This window comes from Chrysochloris asiatica, unplaced genomic scaffold (assembly GCF_000296735.1).
Source record: "Chrysochloris asiatica unplaced genomic scaffold, ChrAsi1.0 scaffold00005, whole genome shotgun sequence".
Classification (NCBI taxonomy): Eukaryota; Metazoa; Chordata; class Mammalia; order Afrosoricida; family Chrysochloridae; genus Chrysochloris; species Chrysochloris asiatica.
The window spans coordinates 26,617,091-26,630,950 of NW_006408523.1; positions in this window are offsets into that span (position 1 = coordinate 26,617,091).

Sequence of the window (13,860 nt, forward strand, 5' to 3'; positions counted from 1 at the left end):
TACCAGTGGTTTCGTGGGAGAAAGATGAGGTGTTCTGCTTCCATAAAGATTTGCAGCCTTAGAAACCCTGTGCAGGGTCACTATGAGCCCGAACCGACTCCACAGTACTTAACAACAACATCATGCTTCTATCACCAAGGACATATTTTCCAACTATTTTCTTTCCTATTTGTTTCATACCTTCATATTCTAATCACTAATAATTATAAATTCATCTTGATTGCATGTTTGATCAATTTGAGACTGTAGGAGTTGGGAGGATTCTTCAACTTTGTCATCACTGACTTTGGTGGTTGGTGTGTAAATTTGAATAACAGTGGTATTAATTGTTCTTCCTTGTAAGTGTATGAATATTATGCTATTGCAGTGCAAACATGTGGGAACAATGTTTGACTTCCCCTGGCTTCATATGGGGTAATGAGATTCAAATCAAAATTATCCCAAGGCCAGATTCTTGAAGTGAAGGTTAGACATACTTCCATCCTATAACCTTCTTTACCCTATTCTGAAAACAACCATTCCTCCCAGAACACTCTGATTCACATTTGTGTTCTAAAATCTATTGTAGTGGCCACACAGAATTCAAAACAATATTCATGATTATGGGCCTTACTGGGGAAGTGCAGAGGGTACAATTCAGGATCAAAAGCAACTCAGGAAGCAGCAGTTCTCCAGTTAGGAATGTCTTGTCTGCCTTACTGCAGGCATGTCTCTCTTGTTTTCAGCCTCTCAGTCACGTTGTCCCTTGGCCTCTGCCCTGCTTGAGCACATTGCAAAGGTCTTTAAGTCAGTCTGTTAATGCCTAAAGGGCACATTTTTCAAGCCAGTCTCCTTCCTATAGTCACTCAGATTTACTCAGGCCATAGGCCTAGAGCCTGAAGCTGTCTGTCTCTCCATGTCACCACCTTTGCTGTCCCTCTGTTATCACCTCTGCAGTTGCTGTTTCTCTAGGTTGAGATTTCACATGTCACATATGTTCAAACTTCATGATGGTCCTGGGATCTTCCATCTCTGCTTCTGAGATATCTCCTTTTAAGCCTAGCTAGAAGACAAAACTAACCAATCCCAACCTTATAGTCCTGTATACTTTATTTGCATGGTCCTAGCCAATCTCTTGGAGAGAATTAAGAAGATTTTGGATAGTAAATCCATATCAAGTAAATTCAAGGTACTGCACACAAACAGCATTTTACTTCAAAATAGATTTTGAAATGTTCTTTTTGATAATGAATGCAATGTCATTCCTCTTGAATTTTTTGCTCCAGCGTAGTAAATCATATGATTGATTGTGTGATTCAAAATGATCGATACCTGTCCAAATCAGCTCACATTATCACAGTAGTTTGTTGTGGCTTCTTCTCTGTAGTTACTCTATAGTTAATTGTAACAGGGAAATAAAGTACAGCTATAGTTTAACATTTACATCCTAAAATATAATCTATTTAATACACCAGTGACTTTCACAAACACCTAAAAAACATGTAATAATAAATATTACTGAATAATAAACCTCTAAGAGAGTTCCATGTTAACTTTTAGTGTCAGTACAAATATTGTAGCTTGTATTAATACAGCAACAAGCATTAAATACTATAACCACATTTAAGTCACCAGATTTATGCATTTACCTAAAATAAAAATAAAAATTTAATAATGAATGTTATATGTTAACTTTCATGAATAAATCAATTTTATTAATAAATATTGCCTGATTTTAAACATAATCCAAACATTTAAACATAGTCCAAAAGCAGCTACACATTAAAATTCTTTTAAAACAAAAAGAACAACATGTCATTATATTGGACTCCTGGTGCAGCACAACAGAATAAATGCCACAAACTACAAGTTTAATGGTTCAAACCTGTCAGCTGCTCCACAGAAACCTTGTAACAGGGTCTCTATGAATCACAATAGACTTGAAGGTACTTAATAACAACATCATAATATTAACCTAAACAGTATACTTTTAATCTCTAATATATTTATTTCTACCATTCCTTGCAATTATTTTAAAAGTTTGACTAACCTGAATAATAATAAAAAATTTTTTTGACATTCCATTGTCTAGAAGAAACAGAATACCAGGATTTGTCAAGCTTTCCTCATGAGAAAAAAATAAGAAATGATATGTTTTTAAGGTAGTATTAATATTTTAATAATATTTAAGAATAATAACTTATTTAAATAGAGCACATTATTCTCTTTCCACATTTAAATTATATACATTGCATTTCTAAGAAGTGTGTTTATATGTTTTTATACATTTAATTTTTGATGTAATGATTTCAAATGTTAGAGAATTTCATTTGTGTTTCTCTCAAATCCTGAACATATTTTTATCTTTTACATTGTGGTTTGGCAGTATTATCTTCAGTGTCAGTCAGTCCAGAACTGAACTAGTATCTACCATAATCCTCCATCCAGACCACTTCATAACTATGTTCTTCTCCTCTTTATAAGTAATCATCAGTCCTCAGTGTATCCCAATCAAGACAGCACTATTCATTTCCTCCTCATCCTTGTCGCAGTTGCTTTCATTCTGTACATTTTTTCTGTAGTATTCTAGCTTCTAGTTGTACTTCACTATCAAAAGAAAGCAAAAGGCACATAAACTGGTCATATGAAATATATCAATAGAAGATAAATACAATGGAAATTACTGAAATAATATGTTAGTTTTAATGAATAAATATTAGATACCAGTCATTCTTATTCTCAAAAATGCAGTGAAAATCTCTTAACAGCCAGTGTTCAGAGTGCTTTTTAGGGGAAAACTGATTCCTGGTAGCTGCCTTAACTTGAAGCCTAATCTAGTAAAAGTACATGGGAAAAAGTCCTACTAACCTTGCTTCTAAGGAGCAATGCAGCCATGCTTGGTCCAAAACAGATCCAATTCATTGGTTCTTCTGGCATTCCATGGCACATTCAATATTCTTTTTCAACACCATAACTCAAATGCATCAGTTCTTCTATGGTCTTCTGTATTCATTACCTGGTTTATGCCTGTATATGAAACGATTAAAAATATCATGACGTTGGTTAGGGGTACTTTAGTCCTTAAATTGACATCTTGGACTTTAACACTTTAAAGAGATATTTTGCAGCAGGTTTACCTCATGCAATATGGCCAATGATTTTTTTTTTTTTTTTTTTACTGCTGTTTCCATGAACATAGATTGTGGATCCAAGTAAAAAACAAAACAAAACTTTGAAAAGCTTCAATTTTTCTCTGTATGTTGTTGTTGTTAAGTGCCATCAAGTCAATTCCGACCCATAGCGACCCAATACAGGGTTTCCAAGAAGCAGCTGGTGAGCTTGAACCAGCGACCTTGTAGTTCAAACTGGCTTTGCAGTTAAGCACTTTGGCCCACAGCACCACACCAGGACACCAGGATTTCTCTGTTTAGCATGATGTTATTTGTTGATCCAGTTGTGAAGGTTTTCATTTTCTTTACATTGAGGTGCACTCCAACTTAAGGATGAAGTCTTTGATGCTCATCAGTCCTCTTTTCTTCAAGTCCTCTTTACTACAGCAAGCCAGGTTGTTTCATCTGCATATTGCAGATTGTAAATGAGTCTTTCTCTAATTTAAATGTTGCTTTCTTCACATAATTCAGCTTTTCAGGTTAATTTCTCAGCAGAGATTGGATAAGTATGGTGAAAGCATAAAACTCTGACAAATACCTTACTGGGTTTTAAGCTATTCAGTATCCCTTTTTAAGGTTTGAAAGACTGCTTCTCAGTCTATATGCAGATTCATAGCACAGTTAAGTGTTCTGGAATTCTCATTAATCTCAGTGTTATCCATAGTCTGTCATGATCCACAGAGTTGAAAGCCTTTATATAGTCAATAAAGCACAAGTAAACATTATTCTGGATTTCAGTCAAGATCCATCTGACATCTGGTTTGAATGTCCTGCAACTTGCTGCTGATATAATACTGCAATCATTTAAAATTATCTTCAGCAAAATTTTACTTGCATGTGATATGAATTATGTTGTTCATTGATGAGTACCTTCTGTTGGGTCACTTTCTTTAGCCTTTCTGAATGTTAATAAGCAAATTGTCCTGTTGTTGTCATTGTCATTGAGTCATTTCCAGCTCCCAGTGATCCATCATAGGCTTTTGAGGAGCAGCTGGAGGGTTTGAGCTCCCACCTCTGTGGTTAGCAATCCAGTGCTTATCCTAAAACTTCATTCCAGGATTCCAATCTGCCTTGAGTTTCCCCAATAAACTTTTATCATGACCTTTGCTGTTGACTGCTCTGCTTTTGTTTTGGCTGGACCATTTTCCCATCTTGGTAGTCATTACTTTGAATGTGCTTTGTCATCAGGTTCATACTGGTAAAGCTAGCTTTCATCTCCTATTACAATTCTTGGAAGAAATACTTCAGGATCTTAATTCCACGTGCTTAAAATTTCTGTGAAACTCTGTCCTTGTCAGCAGCTGATCTGGGTGCAATAATTTGGACATACATCAAGGAAAATGTTTGCTCAACTCTAACTTTTCAGTCAAAATTATGTAAGCTTAACTAATTTAGATGGCTATGTTATTGACTATTATTTCTGCTATTAACTGTCAGTCTTATTTAATTAAGGCAAGAAAAGAGATTGATTACTCAAAAACTGATGTGGATATAATTAGCAATGGGAGTCCTGGTGTGGCACTGTAGGATAAACACTGGACTGCTAACAGCAAGGTCATTGGTTCAAACCCACCAGACGACTGCTGGTAGTATGGTCACTATTAGTTGGAACTAACACAAGGGCACAAAACAACAATGGTACGCTAATGCAGACTTCATCTTCAGCATTGTCTCTTCCTTTCTTGAAACAGGATATTCATTTGTAAACTGCTGATTTCTTTAAGGCATTGTCTCCCAATTTTTTTTTGTAATTTATCAATGATTTAACCATTCTTCCATACAAACTAGATGATAAATTTGATGCCTGTTCTTGCATCAATTTTAGCAGAATTTATGTGGATCTGACAGGGGCTGTATTCAAACTGATATTTTATTCTTAGTGATTTATACTAAATCTTGTTCAATAATGTTGTACCAATTTAGTATGAGTTTATTTGATGCAAAGAAAAATTCAGTCCATGCATAATTTTTTCAGAATACACATTTTCATGAACTTTTTAAAGACCCCCTCATGTTATAGATACAAGTGCCTCATGGAACACAAGAACAATGTCCTTAGTGAACTTCATGAAGTAGAATAATAAATCATTGGAAACAAAGAACAATGATAGTTCACCTTATACCTTTTAGATATGAATGGATTTAGAAGCACCCACCAATTATAAAAGAGTCCTGGTGTGGCATGGTGTGTTAATGCACTGGTATTCAATGTCAGTTTGAACTGCAAGATTGGCAGTTCAAGCTCATCAGTCACTCCTTGGAAACCCTATACAGGGTCATCATGGGTTGGAACTGACTCGGTGGAACCTAACAGCAACAATAACCAATTATAATAGTTATATTTCTCAGAGGGATATCTGTGTATTGGAAAGCAATGCACACAAATTACCCTATTACACTCCCAACATTTTTTGTTCCTAAGTTCCCCTATCCACTAGAATGAAGTGTCTTAACAGCAGATGGTAACTTTCATTTCCATACTCATAACACCAATCTCTGACTCCTGGTGTGGCTCTGTGGGTTGATGCGCTGGACTGAAAAGTTGATTTGAACCACAAGATCAATGTTTCAAGCTCACCAGCCACTCCCCAGAAACCCTATACAGGGTTGCTAGGGGTCAGAACTGACTTAATGGCACATAACAACAACAACAATATCAATCTCACAATATTCTTCTTTAAAAACTACCATTTATTTCTTGGATCCATGTGTAATACTAACCCAAAATAAGCTCAAATACAAGGCAAAGGGATACAGAGTCCTAACAAAAATGTATTAAGACTTCAATAAGTTTGTGGAAAAAAAAAATTTAATGGCAGTTTTCTTGAGCTTTTTGAGCCCAATATATGTATATATTATATTGTTCATTTTGTTAGGTGCCTGCAAGTCAGTTCCAATTCATAGCAACCCTGTGTACAGCAGAACAAAAAACTGCCCAGTTCTAAAATATCTGCACAATTCCGTTTGAGTCTATTGTTGCTGTTATTGTATCAATCCATCTCATTGGAGACATTCCTCTTTTTCACTATACTCTACCAAGCATGAGACTGGTACCTCCTGATAATATGTCCAAAATACGAGAGATGAAGTCTTGCCATGCTTCATTCTGAGAGTATTTTGACTGCCCTTTTTCCAAGATATATTTGTTTTTCTGGCAACCCATATTCTTCACCAACACCATAATTGAAGTGCATAAATTCTTCTCAGGTTTTCCTTATTCATTGTTCAGCATTCATATGCATAAAAAACCATAGAAATTCCATGACTTGGGTGAAGTCTACCTTAGTTCACACAATGACTTCTCTGCTCTTTAACACTTTAAAGAGCTATTTAGCAGTAGATTTTCCTAAAGCAAAATAGCTTTTATTTCTTGACTGTTGCTTCCATGAGTGTTGATTGTGATCCAAGCAAAATGAAGTATCTGACAACTTCAAACTTTTCTCCATTGATCAGCATGTTATTTATTGATCCAGTTGTGAGGATTTTTGTTTTCTGTACAATAAGATGCAATTAGTAAGGAAAGCTTTAGACTTAGATCTTCATCAGTAAGTATTTTAAATCCTCTTCACTTCAGCAAGGAAGGTTATACTATCTGCATGTCACAGATTGTTAATGAGATTTTCTCTACTCTTGAGGCCACATTCTTCTTTATATATTTCATCTCCTTCTATTATTTCTTCAGAATGCAGATTGAATATTATGGCGAAAGGGTATAACCCTGATGCACACATTTCCATAGTTTAAACCATTCAGTATATGCTTGTTCAGTTTGAATGACTGCCTCTTGGTCTACGTGCATTCTTCAAAGTGTTATTAATCGTTTGTTTTGATCCACACAGTTGAATGCCATTGCATAGTCCATAAATCACATGTACAATCTTTCTGTTATTGTTTGCTGTCATCCAAGATCCTCCTGATGTCAACAATGGTATACTTCATTCCTCACCCTCTTTTGAATATGACTTGAATTTCAGGCAGCTCCCTGTTGATAGACTGCGGCAAACATTTTTTTAATTATCTTTGAAGTGCCCCACAGTGGGCTTTAACAGCACATCTTCTGACTGGTAATCAAGCACTTAACTGGTTGCTCTACCCATGGGCTCTTGCAAGCACTGAAGAGGAAGAGATATCAAATGGTCTGACATTTAGATTAGGATTAGACTCTCTAGATTAGCAAGTTATTTTCATCGCTATGTGGAGCCTTCTTTTCCATCCTGTTTCAAAACCCTTTCTCCTACTTCTCTTATACATTAAAGAAAATGAGCTCCGATTTCTTTTCTCCACATAATATTAAAATCCATATTGTCAAAAATGGAGTAAACTGGTTTTAAAAATGATGACAATGAAAATAAGCTATCTAATTTAAGCCTTAAATAAGGAATTGTATATCTGTATTTTTGCAGGGGAGGGGGCAAGCAATAGAGCAGCAATGAACTGTCAAAGAGAGTTACAGCAGAAAATATTAAAACAGGCAAAGAAACCCTATTAAACAATACATGCATATACATATGAAAGGAGAGAGAGAAATAGCAAAAAAAAGAGAGTTAAAGAAAATTATAACAACAGCACAATAGTTCTAGTAGTGGAGAAAGATAGGACTAAATCTGATCTGGAGTTCACGAAGAAACTCAGGAAAGCTTTCCAATCTGAAGTCAGCGGAAATTACTGAAGTACTAAAGGTCACTGTTGTCAGTTATCACTGAGTCAGTTCTGACTCATGGTAACCCTATGAGCGCAGTGTAGAACTGCTCCTCCATAAGGTCTTCAGGATTGCAATCTTTCAGTAGCAGTTAGCTGGCCTTTCTCCCAAGGTGCTTCTGAGTGAATGACAATTGCCAACTTTTCAATTCATAGTAGAACACTTATTCATTTGTGCCACACATGAATTCCTTTTTATTGAAAATCACTACAGTGGGCTTAAACAGTGAGTGTTATCTACCAGTTGGAATATCATCTGAATTTACTATAAGGCTAGCAGGAACATGTTTCACCTAGATTCTTTAAGGGTCAGAGATTGGTCAACAGTCTAGGGTAAGAAGAAACATATCTAACTTTAGTAAAATTGAAGTGAATGTTAAAGTATCAGGGTCAGGACTTTTTATCATATCAAATTTAATAGTTAATGTTTGTGGAATGACCATGAATCTCTTTGTTTTGCATTTTGATCAAAGTAAAACTAAAGTTAATTCAATTTTATCAAATATTTAGACAGTAAGAACTAAATTATTTCCCTATATTGGAAATGTTGTGGTTATGTTTGTACAAATTTTTTTCTGGTTATGCTTAAAGCAAAATAATATTGTAAGTAAATTGTTTTTCATTTTCCACATCAACATAAGATTTCTCATCAAATTTAAGTTAAATATATGCCATTGAAATATACTTAGTTAGAGGTGATTTCATTTTTGGATTAGCATGGTTTCAAGATATTTAAGGAATTGTTTTTTTCTTCAGTATATATTGGTCTAACTCAATTTAAGGTATTTCTGAAGGTATATAAACCTGTGCTTTAAGGAGAGGGAACGGTATTAGCTATTGTTTTAATCAACAAATATTAGTGATGGAATAGAATTTTTTCTAAGACTTAAGTTCCTTTGACACAAATGAGAAATTGTTTGAACAGGATTTTTACTTTACCACTTTTACAGTTAAGAATACACAGAGTTATTGTACCAAAAAGAAATAGTCTATGTTCAACCACTCCAACAGATAGCATATGATCAAAAGTCAATGATCCTGAAGGAAGAAGTGCATTGACATTAAAGGCATTGACAAAAACAAGGTACTGGGAATTAACGGAATATAAATTAAAATATTTCAATGAACTGGTGTGGCCCTGGAGGCACTCACTCATCTATGCCAAGAAATGTGGAAGACAACTACCTCACCAACTGACTGAAAGAAATCTGTATTTGTGCCCATACCAATGATAATTTCCAACAGAATGCAGAAATCATCGGACGATATCACTAATATGTCATGCGATTGAAGTTTTACTAAAGGTAATACTAAAACAGCTGCAGACATACATGAACAGAGAACTTCCAGCAGTTCAAGTTGGATTCAGAAGAGGCCGTGGAATGAGGGATATCCTTGCTGATGTCACATGGATCTTGGCTGAAAGCAGAGAATACCAGAAAGATGTTTACCTGTACTTTATTGACTATGCAAAGGCTTTCAATTGTGTGGATCATGACACACTATGGACAAGATTGTGAAGAAAGAGCATTCTGGAACACTTATTTGTGCTCATGAGGAACCTGCACATAGACCAAGAAGCAGGTGTTCAAACAGACAAGGGGACACCGGGTGGTTTAAAATTAGGAATGATGTGTGCCAGAGTTGTATTCTTTCACCATATTTTTTCAGTCTTTATGCTGAGCAAATAATCTGAGAAGCTGGATTATGTGAAGAAGTGGCATCAGGATTGGAGAAAGACTCATTAACAAGCTGCCATCTGCAGATAATATAATCTTACTTGCTGTAAGTGAAGAGGACTTAAAATACTGATGAATATCAAAGACCACAGCCTTACATATGGATTGCATGTCAACATAAAGAAAATCAAACTCCTCACCACTGGACCAATAAACAATAGCCATATATAGAGAGAAAAGATTGAAATTGTCAAAGACTTCATTTTGCTCAGATCAAACATGATCATTTATGGAAGTTGTTGTTAAGGGCCGTTGTGTCGGTTCTGACTCATAGCAACCCTGAACAGATTTTCTGAGGCTATAAATCTTTACGAGAGCAGAAAGCCTTATCTTTCTCCAGCAGAGTAGCTGGTAGTTTCGAACTGTTGATTTTGCAGTTCACAGCATGATTTGTAACCACTATGCTACCAGAGCTCCTTACTTATGGAAGTAGCAGTCAAGAAATCAAACAATGTGCTGCATTAGGCAAATCTGCTGCACAAGACCTCTTTCAAGTGTTGAAGAGCAAAGAAGTCAGTTTGAAGACTAATTTATGCCTGACCCAAGTCATTGTATTTTCAAAACCTCATATGCATGTGAAAGTTGGACATTGAATAAGGAAGACTAGAGGAGAATTAATGCACTTGAGTTATAGTTTTAGAGGAGAATATTAAAAGTACCATGGGCTGTAAAAGAACAAATAGTTCTGTGTTGGAAGATGTACAACCAGAGTGGTCCTTGGAAGCCAGGATGGCTAGACTTCTCTTTTACACTTCGGACATATTATCAGGAGGGACCAGTCCCTGGAGAAGGATATCATGGTTGGTAAAGTGCAGGGTCGGAGAAAAAGAGGAAGACCCCAAACCAGATGGAATGGCACAGTGGTGGCAGTGCTGGGCTCAGTTGTAGCAACAATTATGTGGTGGGCCCAGGACTGGGCAGTGTTTTGTTTCTTTGTGCTATGAGTCTGTACCAACTCAATGGCACCTAACAACAATAACATTTACAATTTATCTATCAAGAAGAAAAATAAAATGTGGTGTAAAAATATTAGAAATGTATCCACCTATAATTGTCCTGTTTCTTAAGTCGAATATTTCTAATTCAAGGGAAAATAGTTCAATAAATCCTTTTTTAAATAAAATCATGTCATCATTTTTGTAGGGGCTTCACGTAAATATTTATTATTTAGAAAACTTAAACTATATCATTGTGATTGTCCTCCCAATGCTGAGATGATTATAAATCATTCAATTAATTTAAAGATAAAATACCTCTATGGAATCCTATAATAGATTTGAAACTATTATCTTCTATATATGATATTTCAATATATTTTTCTATAAATGTTTCAAGAAAAAAAAGTTTGCAACATCTAACTAATCCTTAAATAATAACCTTGTATTCCTTTTTAAAAATTTTTGTTTGTGCGTTATTTACTCCCTAGAGTTAAATCTCTCAATTCTCAATATTGAAAATAAAATATCAAAACAAAGCTTGAAGATATCCTGAATTTTTAAAACAATCTTCTCAGTTAAACATATAATTATATTTATTATGCATAATCTAAAAATTGCAATAACATGTTGAAAAATATATTTATGGATATAAATATAAGAAAATATTTATATATTTATGACCATTAAATTAATTTATTATAGTTAACTTAAAACATAATTCACAATAATTTATATTATTGATAAATTTGCCCAGATTTTAAATTTATCAAACCATTTATTTTTCAAATGTATTTTATATGCTTGAAATTAATGATGGATTAAAATTATTTATCATATGTGGATGAAAGTATAGGTGATGGTTTACTTCTGAAGATACATTTCTTAATGATTTCCTAGAGACATTCTGAGTCAAATGGTACAGAGCACACTGAATTTATAGAAGGAAAGATACACTAACTTTTAAATATTAATGACGATCATCACCACATGTCTGTCAGTTTGTTGGACTATGAGGACGTGCATGTTGCTGTGATGCCAGCTGTTATGCCATGGCATTTTAAATATCACCCATGGTGGACAGATTTCAGCAGAGTTTCTAGACAAAGGAAGGCTAGGGAGAAGGACAGAAGGACTACTTCTGGATGATTGGACACTGAAAGCCTTGTGATTAGCAACAGAAAATTGTCAGGTATATTATTAGAAGTTAAACTCATTATGAACAGAATCATAATGTTTTAAGATATAGTGCTGAAAGAAGAACCACTCAGGTTGAAAGACACTCAAAAGATGACTAGAGAAGAGTTGCCTCCTCAAAATAGAGTTGGACATACTGACATGAATGGAATGAAGCTTTCAGGACCTTCATTTGTGATGGGGGCACAGCTCAAATTTAGGAGAAACTGCTGCAAACATCAATTAATAATTGAAACATGGAATGCATGAAGTATGAATCTAAGAATACTGAACATTGTAAAAACATAAAATGGAACACAGAATAATGGATATCTTAGGCATTTGTGAGCTGAAATGGAAAGCTACTAGCCATTTGAATCCCACAATCATATAATTTGCTATGCCAGGACTGTCAAATGGAAGACAGAGGGAACCATATTCATTGTCAAAAAGAGCACTTTACCATTATTTTCAAGTACAAGGCTGTCTGTGACAGGCTAGTATCTGTGTGCCCACAAAGAAACTCATTTTAAAAATTTGTGCACCAACTACTATAGCTAGTTGCTGCTGTCCGTCTTGGCATCATTTACAACTCATAGTGACCCCATAAATTTTCTGAGGCTTTAAATCTCATCTGTCTCCTGGGGAATGGTTGGTGGATTTGGACTCCTCACATGATGATTAGTAGTCCAATAGGTGATTAGCAGTCCAACATTCTATTACCAGGGCTCCTCCCACTAAAGCCAGTAATGATGAAATTGAAGAATTCTACCAGTTTCTTCAGGCATAAACTGATCAAGCATGCAATCAATATGCATTGCTAATTATTGGTAATCAGAATACAAGAGTTTGATACAAAAAGGAAAGATCAGTAAATGTATAATAATGCCTTGGTGATAGAAATAATGTCGAAGATTGCATACTCAAAATTTTATAAGACCAAAGATTTATTCAGTGAAAATAACTTTTAAAAACAGCATAAAAGGTCACTATGCACCTTGACCTCACCATAGAACACACAGGAATCAAATTGGTTATACTAGTTCGAAGAGACTGTGGAGGAGCTGAATATCATCATTCAAAACCAGGGTAGGGGCACACTGTGAGACAGACCATCAATTTCTCATATTCAAATTCAGACACAATCTGAAGAAAATTATAACATGTTCATGAGACCCTAAATAAGACTTTGGATATACCCTATCTGAATTTATAGATGATATCAAGAACAGATTTTATGCATTAGAAAATAGTGATTGAAGACAAGAAGAATTATGGGATGACATCAAAAACATCATATAGGAAGAAAGCAAAAGGTTATTAAAAAGACAAGAATTAAAGAAAGATTAACATGGATGTCAGACAAGACTCTGAATCTTGCTTTTGAGTGTAGAGAAGCTGCAGCATAAGGAAGAAATAAGGAAGTCAAGAGTTGAAAAGAAAATTTTAAAGGATAGTTCGAGAAGGCAAAGTCAAGTATTATAATGTAATGTGCAAATATCTGGTGTTTGAAAACCAAAAGGAAAGAATATACTCAGCATTTCAGAAGCTGAAACAACTGAAGAAATAATTCAAGTTTTACTTGAATTACTGAAGAAACCCATGGACAAAATAATTGGATTATGCAGGAAGCGTCAAAAGAAGATGGAATGAATGCACAGAGTAACTGTACTGAAAAGAACTGATGGGTGTGCAGTCATTTCAAAAGACAGAGTATTGGTAAGGAACAATGGTTGTGATGGAAGAAGTCCATGCTGTCCATGTACTGAGGAATTGGCAAAAACAGAAGGCTCCAGAAATTGATGAAATACAACTGAAATCTCTCAACAAATTAATGAAGCACTGAAGGTATTCACGTATCTATATCAAAGAAGTTAGAAGACAGCTATCTGGCCAACTGATTGGAAGAGCTCCATATTTGTACCCATTCCAACAGAATAGGGAAACTCATTAAATTACACAATTAAAATCTAATGCAAGTAAATTTTTACCAAAGATAATTTAAAAATAATTTGTAATAGTGTATTGACAGGAAATTGCCAGAAATTCAAGCTGGATTTAGAATAATACATAGAATGAGCGCTATCATTACTGATGTCAAAGAGATATCGGCAGAAAACAGAGAATACCAAAAAGATGATTATTTGTGCTTTTTTATGCAAA